Here is a 17286-nt window from a genome sequence, read left to right on the forward strand (position 1 = left end):
GAAAGACTTTAAGTCTTTCCTTGTTTGTTTTGCAAAATAGTGGTTTTGTCTCTAATAATATTTTATAATATTTTACTATAAAATTGGATTTAATCCTAAATCTGATTTTTTTCCCTGTAAATTTGGATTTATTCCCTAATATTTATTATTATATATATATATATATATATATTATATATAATATATATATATATATATATATATATATAATGTGTATGTGTGTGTGAGTGTGTAAGTATCAGTATACAATATACGTCTATCTGTGTATGTGCATATGCATATAATAGTAGTTGTTATAACCCACAGATTAAGCAAACCAATGAGGTATTAAAGATCTCAATAGATGCATTTCTGGAATCAATAAGTCTCCTTTATTTCTTTCATAACGTTTGTAGTAATACTTAATATTCCAGATCCACAAGTTTCTCCCGAAATTCTTTTATTTGGCTAAAGGGACTAACTTCTAAAGGAAAAAAAAATTCTAAATAAACAAATAAAAAAAAATTAACTGTATGAGTCCATTAGACCAAAAAAGTATCTTTTATTGATACACTTTTGTTTCGTCGCATCGATTGATATTACTTTTCGAAAGCAGAAAACCAAAATCGTTATTATCAAAATCTATTAAGTTTCATCTAAAGAAGAACTCTTAGAGCGAACTGAGTTCTCTGATGTGTATTGACGTAGTAGCGAAATTACATAATAATTTTACAAGCGATTTATAAAACATAACGACAAGATCATTATCAACGTAAAGGAAATAAGCAAAATGGGATATTTTTTTGTCTGGTAAACAGTAGTTTATGAAGCCAAGCGTGAACCTAGCTTTCACTATATCTAAACATCAGCATATGTTATAAAAGTTTAAAAGATATGTTGCCATTGCATAACATTCAGTACACATCAATCTCCGCATATGCAATCATATGTTATTTTATTATGTTCCATTTCAATATATTACGTTACATTATTATATCATATCATATCATATACTACGCTATATTATATTATGCAGCATCTTATTATCTTATAAAAGAAAGTTTAGTATCTACAGAGTGTAACGGTGGTATGAGACTTACTCTTTTACACTTTTACTTGTTTCAGTCATTTGACTGCGGCCATGCTGGATCACCGCCTTTAGTCGAGCAACTCGACCCCGGGACTTATTCTTTTTGTAAGCCCAGTACTTATTCTATCGGTCTCTTTTTGCCGAACCGCTAAGTACGGGGACGTAAATACACACCAGCATCGGTTGTCAAGCAATGCTAGGGGAACAAACACAGACACACAAACACACACACACACATATATATATATATATACGACAGGCTTCTTTCAGTTTCCGTCTACCAAATCTACTCACAAGGCATTGGTCGACCCGGGGCTATAGTAGAAGACACTTGCCCAAGATGCCACGCAGTGGGACTGAACCCGGAACCCGGAACCATATGGTTGGTTAGCAAGCTACTTACCATACAGCCACTCCTGCGCCTTACATATTTTAAAAATATTTTTTAACCATCTTCCAAGATTCAAGATAATTGCTAGTGTGAATTTTAAGACTACACACACACGCACGCAAAAACCCGCAGAAAAACACAAGCATACGTATGTATATATATATATAATATATATATATATATATATATATATATATATATATATATACATAACATGCATGTATTCGTATTTATTAAATATGTACAAACACAGACAAGTTCATGTAACTTAACTAGTTAGGGTTAATTAGAAATTTAATTATGCTATACATTGTCAATAATAGTAAAAATCATATTTGTGTGATCAAATCACAAGACACTTTCCCTACTAAATTATGTACCGGTTAATTCATTGAATATATATGAAACTACTCTTTGATTCGATGATCTTATATCAATGTTAGTTAACTGTCACAAGAAAACTAAACTTAGACATGCCGTCATACTCGCGTGCGCGCACACAGAAACAAAAATGAGGAAAAATTGACACTAGAAAATAATGAAGGTAAAATCTCATATTTAAAATTATTAGCTTGAGACTCTGAGACATGAAGTGAGTTAATTATGAGTTACACAAATTAACCTCCTTTAGGATATGATGAGGTGTGGATAGAATAAGGGTGAAAGGATGGATACATACGAGGCATTGCGGAAAAGTTCCTGGCTTTAAGGGTATCGCTAAAGGCCTGGTTAGAGAATCAATTTGTAGTTCGTTTACAGGGTTCAGAAAAACCTGGAAGACCGCTACAATTTACGTTCGGACACCACGACAAACCACAGTTTATACCCAAGGCACATGTGTCTTGTCTTGGTACAAAAGATGGTCTACAGCAAATATTCTGCTGAATACTAAAAATTTACTTGTTAGTTGTTTGACCATAGCCAGTTGCGTATGTCTCTTGCTGTGTATCTTAGATCAAGTGCAAAAATAGTGGAGGGGTATCATAGCCATTTGTGGAGAGGAGTTCTTTGGAAATGATGGTGTTTCGTTCAATATCCTTCTTAAAAATAAACAAATAATGACAATGAACTAGAATACAGTTTTCCTTACTCGGAATCATTCTACAAGTTTATACGTTATAATTGGTTCAAAGTCTGCCACCAGGCTTTCAGTTTGATTCGCTTACCGCCACCCTAGTATTCAACGTATTTTATCGACCCTAAAAGGACGAAAGGCAACGTCAACATTCACGAAATGTGAACTCAGAACGTAAAGTAGAGAAATAATTGTCGCACTTTTGTTTTGCTCGTTAACGACTGTAACTGTTCACCGCCTTACGGCTATAGTAAATAATAATTTGAAATGTTGGCACATTTTAAGGGAGGGGAAAATTCGTTTACATTGTACTTTATATCACCCCGAAATGGTTAATACAAAGACGACATTGGCGGCGTGGCGTATGAACTCAAAGCGTAAATCCCATTTAAAAGCCGCCATGCATTTTGTCTGGTGTGCTGACGATTCTGTCAGCTCAACGCTTTGATTATACATAATAATGACAGCTTAACCATTCTATTTCGCTTTAGCTGTTTGTTCCTTTGAACAAATAAAGCTTAAATCCGTTTGTTTGTACAATAATTAAGTAGCTTAACCAAGTTACATGAATTATTTGCTATCTCTGAATATTGTCAATAACCATAATTATCTATTTTTAAGATAATGAACTATTTTAAAGTCACATGCTTATTTCTGTTTCACTTATAAATATGACAGGTTTTCGTTTGTTCGATTTACACATATTCATTCACCCCTAAACGCTTATTTATTTTTTGATAAATCATTTATTGATCTCATTTATTCTGGCACGATATTTAATCCTAGTGATATGCCTGGAAATGTGTAAGCGTTGTGAGGAAGCTGCATTAAGTCACAATGTATGAAATGGAATTTATTAGTGATAAACTATTTCTTAGATAGAAATGCGACCGCTCGTCCTCCTAGAAATAGCAATCAAAGCTCGCACAAAATACAGCCTGCGGTCTTAAGAAAAGACAGATTGAAACGTGTTGGCATAAATTAAAAAAAAAAAACATAGGAGAAAAGGGCAGGGATGCCACGTATATAATGGGAGGTACGTTCTGTAAAGCCCAACTGAAGTTAAACAGAAACAACAACAAATTTATGGCTACCAATTCAATTATTACACAGTGCTTTCGGCGAACACATTGGGAATATTAGTAATGAGATTAATCTCTCTCTCTCTCTCTCTCTCTCTATATATATATATATATATATATATATATTATATATATATATATATATATATGTGACCTCGTGAGCACCGCCAGCAATTTCTTTTCCTGTCTTCCCTTCTCGGGATCTTTCCTTCTCCTTTGTTTCCGACGAAGAGCTCCGCTCGAAACGTTAGACCCTCCATCTTCCCTTCTTTCCTGAGCGTCCAATAATACTATATTTGTTCCACGTCCTCGCGTTGCTGTGTTCTTTTGTGTTTTCTTGTTTGGATTAACTATATATATATATATATATATATATATATATATATATATATATATATATATATATATAGATAGATAGATAGATAAGAAAGTTTGTTTGTGAAAGCACGTGGGTGAATATATAAGAAAATAGTAAAGAGTGAAAAAACGACAGAAGGCTTAAATGTTAAAGAATATATATATATTTGCGTCAATATGTCTGGAGAATATTGGAAAAATATATAGTATATAAGTATATAGTTAGGATTTACAAAAAAAAAACGAACAAACAAAACAAAAGACGAGGGTGTAAACACCAAAGAGATGCATTAGTTTAACGCTTGGAAAGAGAGAAAGTATTTTATGTTTCGAGCCTTCGCTCTTCAACAGAAAGGACCACAGAAATAAGCAGAGAGAAAAAATAATAATAAAAAGGTTTCGTGGCTAGCGAACAATCATGGCGAATATATATAGATAAGTATATAGATACATACATACGTACACACATTGATTGATAAATAGAGAGAAACAGATATGTATGTAAACATTAATGCAAATGTATATATATTATATATATATATACATAGATAGACACGTGTGGGTGTGCGTATGTGTTGTGTATGTGATTGTGTGTGTTAGTGTGTGTTTGTGTTTGGTTTGGTATGAATCATGTGATACGGCAAATATTCTGCTCAATACCGCAGAATGCTTGTCAGTTGGGCGACCATAACAACTTGAGCGTGTCTCTTAGTGGCGGAAGATATGTGCATCTTTGACCACGGGCAGGAGTCATGGGGACGCATCATAGCTAAATGTCGAGAGGGATTCATCATCATTCAGGCAACTATTGAGAGGTTTTGACTATTCGACCTGAAGAATACTCTGACTGGATCCCACCTGCAAAGTCATACGCGGTTTAATTTGATATGTATTAACCGTGTCGCACATATATGGTTGTTATGCATGTGACTAGTATACTCTTATCAGACGGGGTGGTCATGAGGGTTATATTGGGCTTCGTATTTTTTAGCTCTGCATCACTTTGATGGCATGCACTTCTCTCTCAATCAACAACAAAAACAAAAACAACGACAATGATAATAACAGTGAACCCTTCTCCTATTGGGACAAGGCCTGAAATTTGAGGGAAAGGGTCTAGTCGATTACATCGACCACAGTTCGTAACTGGTACTTAATTTATCGAGTGGGAAAGAATGAAAGGCAAAGTCGACCTTTGCGGAATTTGAACCCAAAAGGTAAAGAAGGACAAAATGTGGCTAAGAATTAAGCCTTGCGTGCAATAATAATAATAATAATAATGATGATGATGATGATGATGATGATGATGATAAGAATGATAATGATAATAATAATAATGATAATAATAATAATGATGATAATAATAATGATGATAATAATAATAATAATTATAATAATAATAATAATAATAATAATAATAATAATAATAATATTAATAATATTAATAAATAAATAAATAAATAAATAAATAAATATATATATATAAATAACCACGAGCGCGTGAATAAGTAGTCTGTTCAAGTAAATATTTACATCACCCGTCTGCTCATGAAGAGAGGTTTGGGATATAGATTGAGCAAGAGAGTCCCAAATTGAAAGAGATGGTTATCACCGAATTTGCTGGCCAACTATGATCTAATTGCAATTAAGAGTGTCTGTGTGTCGACGCGTATGTTTTATGGTTATCTACGTGTGCATGGCGTTCATGATAAATATAAGAGAGGGGGAAAATAAATTAAATTAATATTAGTCGACTCTAATAATAACCTAACGAAAAATAACGAAACTATTTCAGTTAATAACAAATTTAAGCTATGTCCATGGCTAACAAATTTGACATGAAACAAAAAGTTGCAGTACTACAAGGAATAGTTCAAAGTAATTATTTCTATATGATATAATTTGAACGTAAACAAATCACTCGTGATAATGATTAATTTAATGAACTAATTTAGTTACGTCCCGTTTACTCGAGCATATTGAATCAGAAAAGTAAATAAAACCGGTAATAATCGTGCTCTCTACTATAGGTACAAACCCTGAAATTTTGGGAAAGGCGTCTAACAGTAGTCATCGATGTGATCAACTTCAGTGCTAACAGCAACAGCAGCCGTGCAAAGATTTGGACCTGGAGATCTCCATTTCCAGCGACTTCGAGGGCCACCTCCCTGTGGTGTCGGGCGCCAACGAATAGCCCTCGACTACAACAAGACGACCAAAGTTGTTTTTTCCAAGGTCTGGGGTCTCCCACCCCAAAGCCCTATTTCTTTACTACCCACAAGGGGCTATACACAGAGAGGACAAACAAGGACGGATAAACGGATTAAGTCGATTACATCGTCCCCAGTGCATAACTGGTACTTAAGTTATCGACCCCGAAAGGTTGAAAGGCAAAGTCGACCTCGGCGGAATTTGAACTCCGAACGTAACGGCCGACGAAATACGGCTACCCATTTCGCCCGGTGTGCTAACGTTTCTGCCAGCTCGCCAACCCTAAGCCCCAGACCATCACCTAATCACCCTTACCCGTCTTGTTACTTAACAACAACAACAACAACAGTAACAGCAACAACACCAACACCAGTTCTTGACTGTTACTCTTTTGTTGGCATCGAAACGATGAAAGGCAAAGTCGAACTCGCCGGAATATTGTAGAAAATGAACATTAGAACAATACCTATTTTCATAGGTGCTCTTAGAATGATTGCAAAATGGGCTGGCTCTTACTTATCTTATATTCCAAGGCATACATAGATAAAAGAAATTCAAAATATAGTACTCACGAGAATTGTACAAATCCTAAGGAAAATACTGTTTGAATAATTCAAAAACCATTTTAACGTGGGAACATATCAAAAGTTCTTATAAAATTTTTTGTCGCTAGTTTCAGCCAAGCTAATGCACCGCCGTTTAAAAAATTAAAGGAATGTTTTATACTATAGGGGATACTAAACAATAACAAACGACATACATTGTCATCATCAGATCACACAATAATCTTATTACCAAACTACTTTCAAAACAAAATTTTAATTCTTTTGTTTTATCAGATTTAAAACTGATGTTCTTTAGAAAATCCGTTTGCCTGTCCTTGTTTGTTCCCTCTGTGTTTAGCTCCTTGTGGACAGTAAAGAAATAGGTATTTCTTCTGCCGTTACGTTTTGAGTTCAAATTCTGCCAAGGTCGACTTTGCCTTTCATCCTTTTGGGGTCGATTAAATAAGTATCAGTTACGTACTGGGATCGTTGTAATCGACTTAATCCCTTTGTGTGTCCCCTCTATGTTTAGCCCCATGTGGGCAATAAAGAAATAAGAAATTGATTATGATAATATCTTTTATAAGAAATGGTCTTGACGTTTTTTTTACTTTACATAGAATATTCTTTGCATTCTACTTTTGTTTTATTGCCATTTCTTTACGAGTATTATAAATTTTATAAGTAAAATATTTTTTCTGGGAACGGATTACGTTTTATAACATTGCTACTATGGGAAAAATACAACTCTGATCGACGAGTTTTTCGCTTTACGAGCGGTCTCCGGGCAAAATTTAACTCGTATATCGAGGCATTATCGTACAAACATACACACACACACACACATGCACAAGCACACACACACAGACACACACACACACATATGTATATTTAACAGAATATAATGCACTGTCTGCATAATCGATTCGTCAGTGAGGAGATAAAATCAGAAAGTAATCTTTTGGGGGAACATGTTAATCCATTTTTGCACATCTTTCGTTTGCGTAAATTAAATTTGTGTAACTGAATTTTCGTGTCAGTGAGGTTATTTTCACTAATTAGTGTTTTACCTTATAGACATTTCATCGATTTTTGCCACGTTGTTCTGTGCAAATGGTACTCATATATCACGATTATTTGCAGAAGTCTCTTTTTACATATACTACTGTTGTATTTACTTGCTAAGCCGTAGGTTTTATTTATTTATTTATTTGTTTGTTTGTTAACTAATAATATAGGCAACGCTTGTCACATTATTAGGCTCTTCTTGATGAAAGGTTTGGAGGAAGAGAGGCAGTCAAATTCTTCCAGGAACTTCATTCGAATAATTACAAAAAGGTTAGATGCAGATAAACTCTGTCAAAGGCAAAATTAAACGAGCTACACTGTGAAGGCATTCCAAATGTCAGCATCAGTCAAATATCATTCACAAAGATTTGGTGGATTCGAGGTTATTAGTGGATACACAGTACATTGATTGTTTAATATTTTATCTAGTATAAGGCGGTGAGCTGGCTGAAACGTTAGCACGCCGGGCGAAATGCTTATTGGTATTTCAACTGCCGTTACGTTCTGAGTTAAAATTCCGCCGAGGTCAACTTTGCCTTTCATCCTTTCGGAGTCGATAAATTAAGTACCAGTTACGCATTGGGTTCGATATAATCGACTTAATCCGTTTGTCTGTCCTTGTTTGTCCCCTCTATGTTTAGCCCCTTGTGAGCAAGAAAGAAATAAGAAACGTTAGCGCGCCGGTTGAAGTGCTTGTCGGTATTTCGCCTATCTTTAAATTCTGAGATCAAATTTCGCCAAGGTCTGCTTTGCCTTTCATCCTTTCGGGGTCGATAAATTAAGTACCAGTTATGTACTGGGTTCGATCTAATCGACTGGCCCCCACCCCCAGAATTTCAGACTTGTGTCTGGAGTAGAAAAGAATATTTTTGTCTAGTATAAGGCGGGGATCTGGCAGAAACGTTAGCGTGCCGGTCGAAGTGCTTATCAGTATTTCGTTTGTCTTTATATTCCGAGTTCAAATTTCGCCGAGGTTCACTTTGCCTTTTATCCCTTCGGGGTCGATAAATTAAGTACTAGTTGCGTACTGGGGTCGACCTAATCAACTGGCTACTTCCCCCAAAATTTCGGGCCTTGTGCCTAAAGTAGAAAAGAATATTTTATCTAGTATTTCGCGGAGGTCGACTTCGCCTTTTATTCTTTTGAGTCCGATGATATAAGTAGAAGTTGCACATCGGGGTTGATGTAATCGATTTAACGCCCTCCCCAAAATTGCTGGCCGTATACCAAAATTTCAAACCAATACTTAGTGTCGTAATAGTATTATCAAATATGTATTGTCGAATAACAACGACTGGGCTGCTTGTCACCATTATAATGACCGCGCTAATATGAGTAATAGCTCTCATGCATTTTTATGAACTTGGAAAAGTTATTTGCATACTACAACGGTTGAATAAATAGAGCGGCAAGAAATAACGAATGGGCGAAGTACAGTTTTTCAGTGCAAAACACTAATTAGTAAAGGAAAGACAGCTCATAATTATGTAGAATAAATTAAGTATAGACAGTGAGAAAGATACAAAAACAACGAGAATGACATATTTCAAAATTCCCTGATATAGCTTTGAGCAGCAACTTAGGGTGTTGGGAAAGAAAATGGAGAAGAGGATGGAAAAGCACCTCGGGGAGAGGAGCAAAAAATTCTTTGTTGAATTATGGATGACTTTGCCTGAGTTTGAATTCTTCAGCAATCAATAACCCATAGGGAATTTCTAGAAAGTTCGAGCAGGGCATTTGAAGGGAAAATCCAACAAGGTTGGTTACACACGAGCTGATCTGATTGGACAAGATATGTTTGTGTAATTATTGTCCTGGGCGAATTGTTAGCTCGTCGAGAATAATGCTTTGTGGAATTTTATCTCTCTTTATGTACTGAGTTCAAATTTCACCGAGGTGGACTTCGCCTTTCATTGCTTCGGTGTCTATAAAATGCGTATCAGTTGAATACCGGGGTCAATATAATCGATTAGCCGCCACCATTTAACTTCCTGGCCTTGCGACAAAATTTCTAGTGACAAAATGTTCGCATAAATGCCTTTGATCAACATAGCAGTTTGATAGGCCATGGTTCTGAACTGGGGAAACTGGAAACTTACTGTTAAAAAATCTGCAGAAGCTTCGTCACTAATTTTTGAGCTTTAGTTAAGAAAAGGTCGATTGGCGAAATCGGCTAAATATCCAAAATCATTTCTCACAGTGTTTGGCCACAAAGCATTTTATGTTCGAAGTCCAAAAACAACTGTTCTTCGTCTGTAATACCGTCCAAATTATAACTATTTTCCTAGCAAATATTGGTATGACTCAATTTAGAGTGTATTCCATTGCTTTGTCAGTATATTCAGTAGTATACAATATAAACATACACACACATACACACTCCCCCCATAATATATATATATATATATATTATATATATATATATATACGTATATTTGCCATTTGAATATGGCTAACCCCTAAGGGTCGATGCTACTGTTGTTGTTAAGGTGGTGAGCAGGCATGTCGTTCGTCCATGCGTTCTGAGTTCAAATTCCGCCGAAGTCGACATTGCCGTTCATTATTTTGATACCAATAAATTGAGTACGTGTTGCGTATTGAAGTCGATCCCCCCCCCACAATTTCCGACCTTGTTTCTATAATAGAAAGAATTCTTATTATTATTATTGTTATGTACAATTTAGTAAACTTTCACTACACTGATCTTTAATCAATAACATTATAATCAAAACTTCTCACGTTATTTGTTTCAAACGTGATGCATGCTTTTGACTTGTAGATTATTGCCTGTTAATTCCAGGACCTTATTGCCAAAAAATATTAAAAACATATATATTTTGGTAGAATAACGACACGTGTTTCGTGGCTATATTTAAGAAACGATTATAGTAAAAAATTAATTAATAGTAGTAGTAAAACCACTTCGATATAAATATAGCTACTCATCAGGTTAAAAATAAACTAGAATAATAAAATAATTAATTAATAAATATACTTTAATATATATATATTATATATATATATATATATATATATATATATATATATATATATATAATATATATATATATAAATTTAAATATATAAATATACAATAAGTGAAAACTAAAGACAATACTTAAATTATTCAATACTTTAAAATTAATTAATATACACACTGCTAGTTCAAGCCATTAATATTGTAATCAAAATAAGAAATAGTTCAAATATAGACAAACTCATTAAATAAGCTAACTATATAATTAACTAGCAGTATCGCCCGGCGTTGCTCAGGTTTGTAAGAGAAATAACTATAAAGCATTTTTAGAGAGTTATAGCCAAATAATAGCAAAAACATGGGAAAAAAATGATGGTAAATTTTTTTTTTAGTTAAAAAGGTCGAGTTGCGTCCCCTAGACAGTCTGTGGTTTGTGTTTCTGATTCTCGACCCCATGTCGAATTTATCGATTTTTTTCAGAACTGGGGGAACTTTTCAAAATTTTCGCTGCGTTAGTTTTGAATTATGACATTGGGCTATGTGTGTGTCAAGTTTCATCAGAATCAGTTGAAAGCCGTGGTCAGGGTGAGGGTACAACCTAACAGACACACAGACACGCACACAGACAAACTGCCGTTTATATAGAGAGAGATATATTTGTGTAGTATCTATAGATTTAATATATCACTCTATAATATAATTGACTAAATATCAATTAATATAATACCTAATTATCTTAAATTTAATACTGCTTAATAAATTTACCACCTAATAATTAAATAATATATTGTCCAACAAAATTAATTCTCAAATTAAATTAAATGTAATACGTTAGATCCTTTTATAGAAACGCGTTCAGTAACATATCAAAACAGTTACGTAAGGTTTGTAGAACATTATGCAGTTATGTATGCACATCATCAGTATCCTGCTATAAGTACAAAGAGTCATCTTAAAATTCAGAAAACGTACATTTTATCCGATTCGTAAGTAATCAGTATATTCGCATATCACATACAATAATAGGAACAGAGAAAACTCATTTTACAGGATGTCGTCTTAAAAATCTGTTTTCTGTTTATGTTATTTTATCTCTCCCCCACGTCTCTCTCTCTCTCTCTCTCTCTCTGTATATATATATATATATGCGTGTGTGTGTGTGTGTGTGTGCACCTACGTGCGCGTGTGTATGACAATCAATCTATCCTCAATCTATCTATCTAGCTATCTACCTATGCTTATGTGTGTGTGTGTGTGTGTGTGTATATTATGTATGTATGTATGTATGTATTGTACGGTATAACAGAAGTGACGTCAATGAATTTTTGTAATATTCCTCAAAAACAAAAAAGCAAAATAATCTATAGAAGCAAGGTTACGAGAAAATACAACATAATTTCCTCGTTTGATGTTATTATATACTTCTATAACTACGTATCCCAATTGATTTAGAGTTATTCTTATATTATGTGCAATGTCTTCTTTGATCTGAAGTGAGATAAGAAAAAAAAAAACAAACAAATCATTTAGCGAGGCAGAAATAGTAACAATTTGAATAAAATTTTATCCTGGTATCTAGGAATAAAATAAAAATGTATATACGTCTGCTCTTTCCCTGTCAGTATCACGAAACACACTGATCCGCTGGGATTCACTTGTCTGAACAACTTTTGGAGTAGGCCTTCTGTTTCTAACACGGGGAAGTGGAATAAGTTCTGCACACATATTATACTTCAACTACATAAAAATCCTATATTGAAATGGAAACGTTCATTTTATATTATCATACGCATAGGCGTAGGAGTAGCTGTGGGGTAAGTAGCTTGCTTACCAACCACATGGTTCTAGATTCAGTCCCACTGCGTGGCATCTTGGGCAAGTGTCTTCTCCGAATAAAGAAATATCTATTGTTTAATAAAGAAATATGTACTATAGCCTCGGGCCGACCAAAGCCTTGTGAGTGGATTTGGTAGACGGAAACTGAAAGAAGCCCGTCGTATATATGTATATATATATATATGTATGTATGTATGTATGTATGTATGTATACGTGTGTATGGGTTTGTGTGTCTGTGTTTACGTCCCCGTAACTTAGCGTTTCGGCAAAATATACCGATACAATAAGTACTAAAGTACTAGGTTTACAAATAATAAGTCCTGGGGTAGATTTTCTCGACTAAAGAAGGTGCTCCAGCATGGCCATAGTCAAATGACTGAAACGAGTAAAAGAGTAACCGAGTATAGGTGCAGATGTAGCTGAGTAGTTAGATGCTTGTATCTCAACTACATGTGTCCGGGTTCAATCTACTATAGCCTAGAGCTTATACTATAGCCTCGGCCCGACCAAAGCTTTGTGACTGAATTTGGTAGACGGAAACTGAAAGAACCCCTTTGTATATGCGCACACACACACACGTGTGTGTGTGTGTGCGTGTGTTTGTGTGTGTGTGTGTGTGTGTGTGTGAGTGTGTGTGTGTCTGTGTGTGTGTGTGCGAGTGTGTGTTTGTCCCCTACCACCGCTTGATAACCGGTACTGCTGTGTGTACCTGCCCGTAACTTAGCGGTTCGGCGAAAGAACTAATAGAATAAGTAGCATGTTTATAAAAAGTATTGGGGTCAGTACATTCGGTTGAAAGTTCTTCAAGGCTTTGCCTCACCATGGCTGCTATCTAATGACTGAAGCAAGTAAAAGGTAAGAGACACCTTTAAAAAATTTCCTCAGCTTCCTTGAGCAAATTTCAGGAAAATGTTCCCGAATATTCTCATACAAATAATAAACTGAAATCTCCATATCTGATGTTGACCCACGAACAGATGCTCTTGTCTTCATTCGTTTACAAAGAAGCAATTAAGCAAATAACACTTATCTTGTAAAATTTCTTCTAACAATTAGAAGTAGTTTAAATATTCAGCAGATTACAGGTTTCCGATTTGTTAAAATTAGGTAAGTTGAAACGCTGGAAAATTCTTTATTATTACATAATTCTTTCTTAATTTATTAGAGAAAAGTAAATGAGATCTTCAACAACAGTTTGCGAAACTGCTTCAAAACTACACGTTTCGAAAGTAATTTGGTGACGACTTGAAATAATTTCAAGGAGTTTGGAGAAATTTAACATAATTGAGTTACTCTCAATCACTGAATTCCCTTCGTCCAATTCAACACACAAAAAAAAAAAATGGACACAATTTTGTAAAATGCTTATGAACAAGGAAGAAAATAAATAAATAAATAAATAAAGCAATTAATTAATCAATAAGTAGAAGCAAATCACTTCACTTTTGTTACAGCACATTCTCTTCATTTCTCAACCTGACCACTTCCACGGCAACCAAATCGAAACTGTTTAACCATCAACACCATCGTCTGCGCTTCCCGGATCGTCTTCAGCATCTACTGATGCTACATCCAATCTTAGTACCATACGCATCACCAAGTATAAGACTTCGCCACCTCAATCCCACACTATATCTGCTACCTATTTCTTTACTACCCACAAGGGGCTAAACATAGAGGGGACAAACAAGGACAGACACACGAATTAAGTCGATTACATCGACCACAGTGCGTAACTGGTACTTATTTAATCGACCCCGAAAGGATGAAAGGCAAAGTCGACCTCGGCGGAATTTGAACTCAGAACGTAGCGGCAGACGAAATATACATATTCCTCTACTACCCACAAGGGGCTAAACATAGATGGGACAAACAAGGACAGACACACGGATTAAGTCGATTACATCGACCCCAGTGCGTAACTGGTACTTATTTAATCGACCCCGAAAGGATGAAAGGCAAAGTCAACCTCGGCGGAATTTGAACTCAGAACGTAATGGCAGATAAAATACCTATTTCTTTACAACCCACAAGGGGCTAAACATAGAGGGGAAAAACAAGGACAGACACACGAATTACGTCGATTACATCGACCACAGTGCGTAACTGGTACTTATTTAATCGACCCCGAAAGGATGAAAGGCAAAGTCAACCTCGGCGGAATTTGAACTCAGAACGTAATGGCAGATAAAATACCTATTTCTTACAACCCACAAGGGGCTAAACATAGAGGGGAAAAACAAGGACAGACACACGAATTACGTCGATTACATCGACCACAGTGCGTAACTGGTACTTATTTAATCGACCCCGAAAGGATGAAAGGCAAAGTCAACCTCGGCGGAATTTGAACTCAGAACGTAATGGCAGATAAAATACCTATTTCTTTACAACCCACAAGGGGCTAAACATAGAGGGGAAAAACAAGGACAGACACACGAATTACGTCGATTACATCGACCACAGTGCGTAACTGGTACTTACTTAATCGACCCCGAAAAGATGAAAGGCAAGGTCGACCTCGGCGGAATTTGAACGCAGAACATAACGGCAGAAATTATACGGCTACGCATTTAGCCCGGCGCACTAACGTTTCTGCCAGCTCGCCGCCTTCCCACACTTTATCTGCTACCATCGCGATCCCACTCAATGTTTTTAGAAGGGGATCCATGGTGTCACTCCTAACCTGTAATCACTCTTATCTCCCCGACAACACTACTCGAATCTCTTATTTCAGGAACATGAATAAATACGCAATGTCCATCTCAGATGGAAAACTGTAACCCCAAAAGCTGCCACTATTCCCTACAATTGTTAGCATGCTTAGAGTATAACTCTTCCTCTGTTGACCACCCATGAACTAGACATATAAACATGAATCATACGTCTATCTTTTACCACAGTACTGCTTTGCTGTATGATGGTACATCACAAATCCTGATATAATTAATTTGTTCGGGATTAATTATAATTAATAACATGAATAGGATTAAAATTAAATTCAATATTACTTTTAATTCTAAGATATCAAATCTGAAGATCTTGAAATCAAGAATTCAATAATATATTTTATTATTCAATCAACAGTATCAACTATAATTATTATAGAAAAATGACATTACTATTTATCCTCTCCACAACTACATTAGCACTGTCGAAGCCGCTCATTATTCTAAGAGCATAAATAGCATTAACCGAAGTCACGTCATCCCTTGTTACAGCACAGCTGATCCGTTTCCTTCCCAGAAGATCGGAACCAAAATAAGATTCTAGTGAAAAACTCATGACCACATCATACAGAGTACTTGCGACCACAATGACAGCAGGTGCCAAATGACCACTACCGAACAATGCACTTCTTTATCCATACTCGTCGAGCGCTACAGATCTTCCAGGACGATGCTCGTTGTAGTCTCCGGTTCGGAATTCCTGGAACCACCGTTGATACTGGATTAAGCTTATTGTCCGAGTCCTATATACTGTATTAATACTCCCCGCATTTTCTGTTGCCTTGTTGCCTTTATTGAACCCATAAAGCAACATACGCCGAATATCTTCCTTTGTCACTTACATTATTGCTTTGAAAAAATAGGTGTTAACATCGAACTGCACTCTTCAAAACTTGCACTAAGAACAAGTGGAGGGTAAATTTGCTATCTGCTTTTATAGCAAATTCATGCAAGTAGTTTATCTCGTCCACCTCTGACTTTTAGTTCGTGCAATTGAAGAAACCGCATTATCTATGCGATGGCATACTATATATATATACATATATATATATATATATATATATATATATATAATGAAGTATCCATATGAATTACATCAGACTGGGATGATTCAAATTGCATCACTACTTCTCTCCACTTGTCCTTGAAGAAGATTGTGCGAATCGTTAGCCTTCCCACTCACCACGGCTAGTTATCTATTCCGTTTGTTTGTTTGTACCAGGTAATTTAATTAATAGGAAGATAATGTTAATTAAAGACAAAATAGAATCATTAAAATATTCAATGTGTAGAAAATTAAACAAAGATTACATTGATTAAATATTGAAATATTCTATTGAATTTCGATTTCAATATCTTTAGATTTGATGTTTTATTAGTAGCAATAAACCATTCAATGTAATTCTAATGCTTTTCATATTATTAATTATAATTAATTACGAGCAAATTATATCATGATGGAGCACGAACAGAAAAGTTTTGAAGAACATTTGTCATATTTTGTGAATGAACGTTAACCAAATTCATTTCGATTTTTTTCTTTAGCTTCTACTCAAAGCGCTTGTCGCAGTACGTGTCGGAACTTTAGTTTGTATTGTGAAAGTAATAATTGGTGTCAGACAGTGAGTACAGCTGGAATAGTTCCATGAAAGCATGCTCTTATGTTGTTTAAACGTTTGATTCTCCCACCCACGTTGGTTTGTGAAAAGAGTTTAGCACTTGCCGTACACTGACTCTGTTTTGTTTTACACAGTTATCTTAATCGTATGTCAAAATCATAATCGCAGAAAAGCGGTTCGTGTGTGCATCTATTAAGCCGTTTTATGTGTATATCACTAAATTACATACGTACATACACAGGCATTCACACATTGCAATCACAGACACATGCACACACACACGTATATATATATACAAGTTGCAGTGAATAAACTGTGGTCTAAAT

General features: G+C 35.3%; 1 protein-coding gene across 4 annotated transcripts in view; it reads right to left on the reverse strand.

The window, feature by feature from the left end:
- Window positions 1-17286, reverse strand: part of LOC115223637 (somatostatin receptor type 2-like) — a 149615-nt gene that overhangs the window by 24793 nt on the left and 107536 nt on the right. Inside the window, exon 1 of one of the 4 annotated variants that reach the window (XM_036512351.1) lies at window positions 2140-2261. The exons of the other annotated variants lie outside the window; for them this stretch is intronic. The gene's annotated coding sequence lies outside the window, so the exon portion shown is untranslated. Of the gene's footprint in view, window positions 1-2139; window positions 2262-17286 lie in introns of those variants that run through there. 4 annotated transcript variants of the gene reach the window in all.

This window comes from Octopus sinensis, linkage group LG23 (assembly GCF_006345805.1).
Source record: "Octopus sinensis linkage group LG23, ASM634580v1, whole genome shotgun sequence".
NCBI lineage: Eukaryota > Metazoa > Mollusca > Cephalopoda > Octopoda > Octopodidae > Octopus > Octopus sinensis.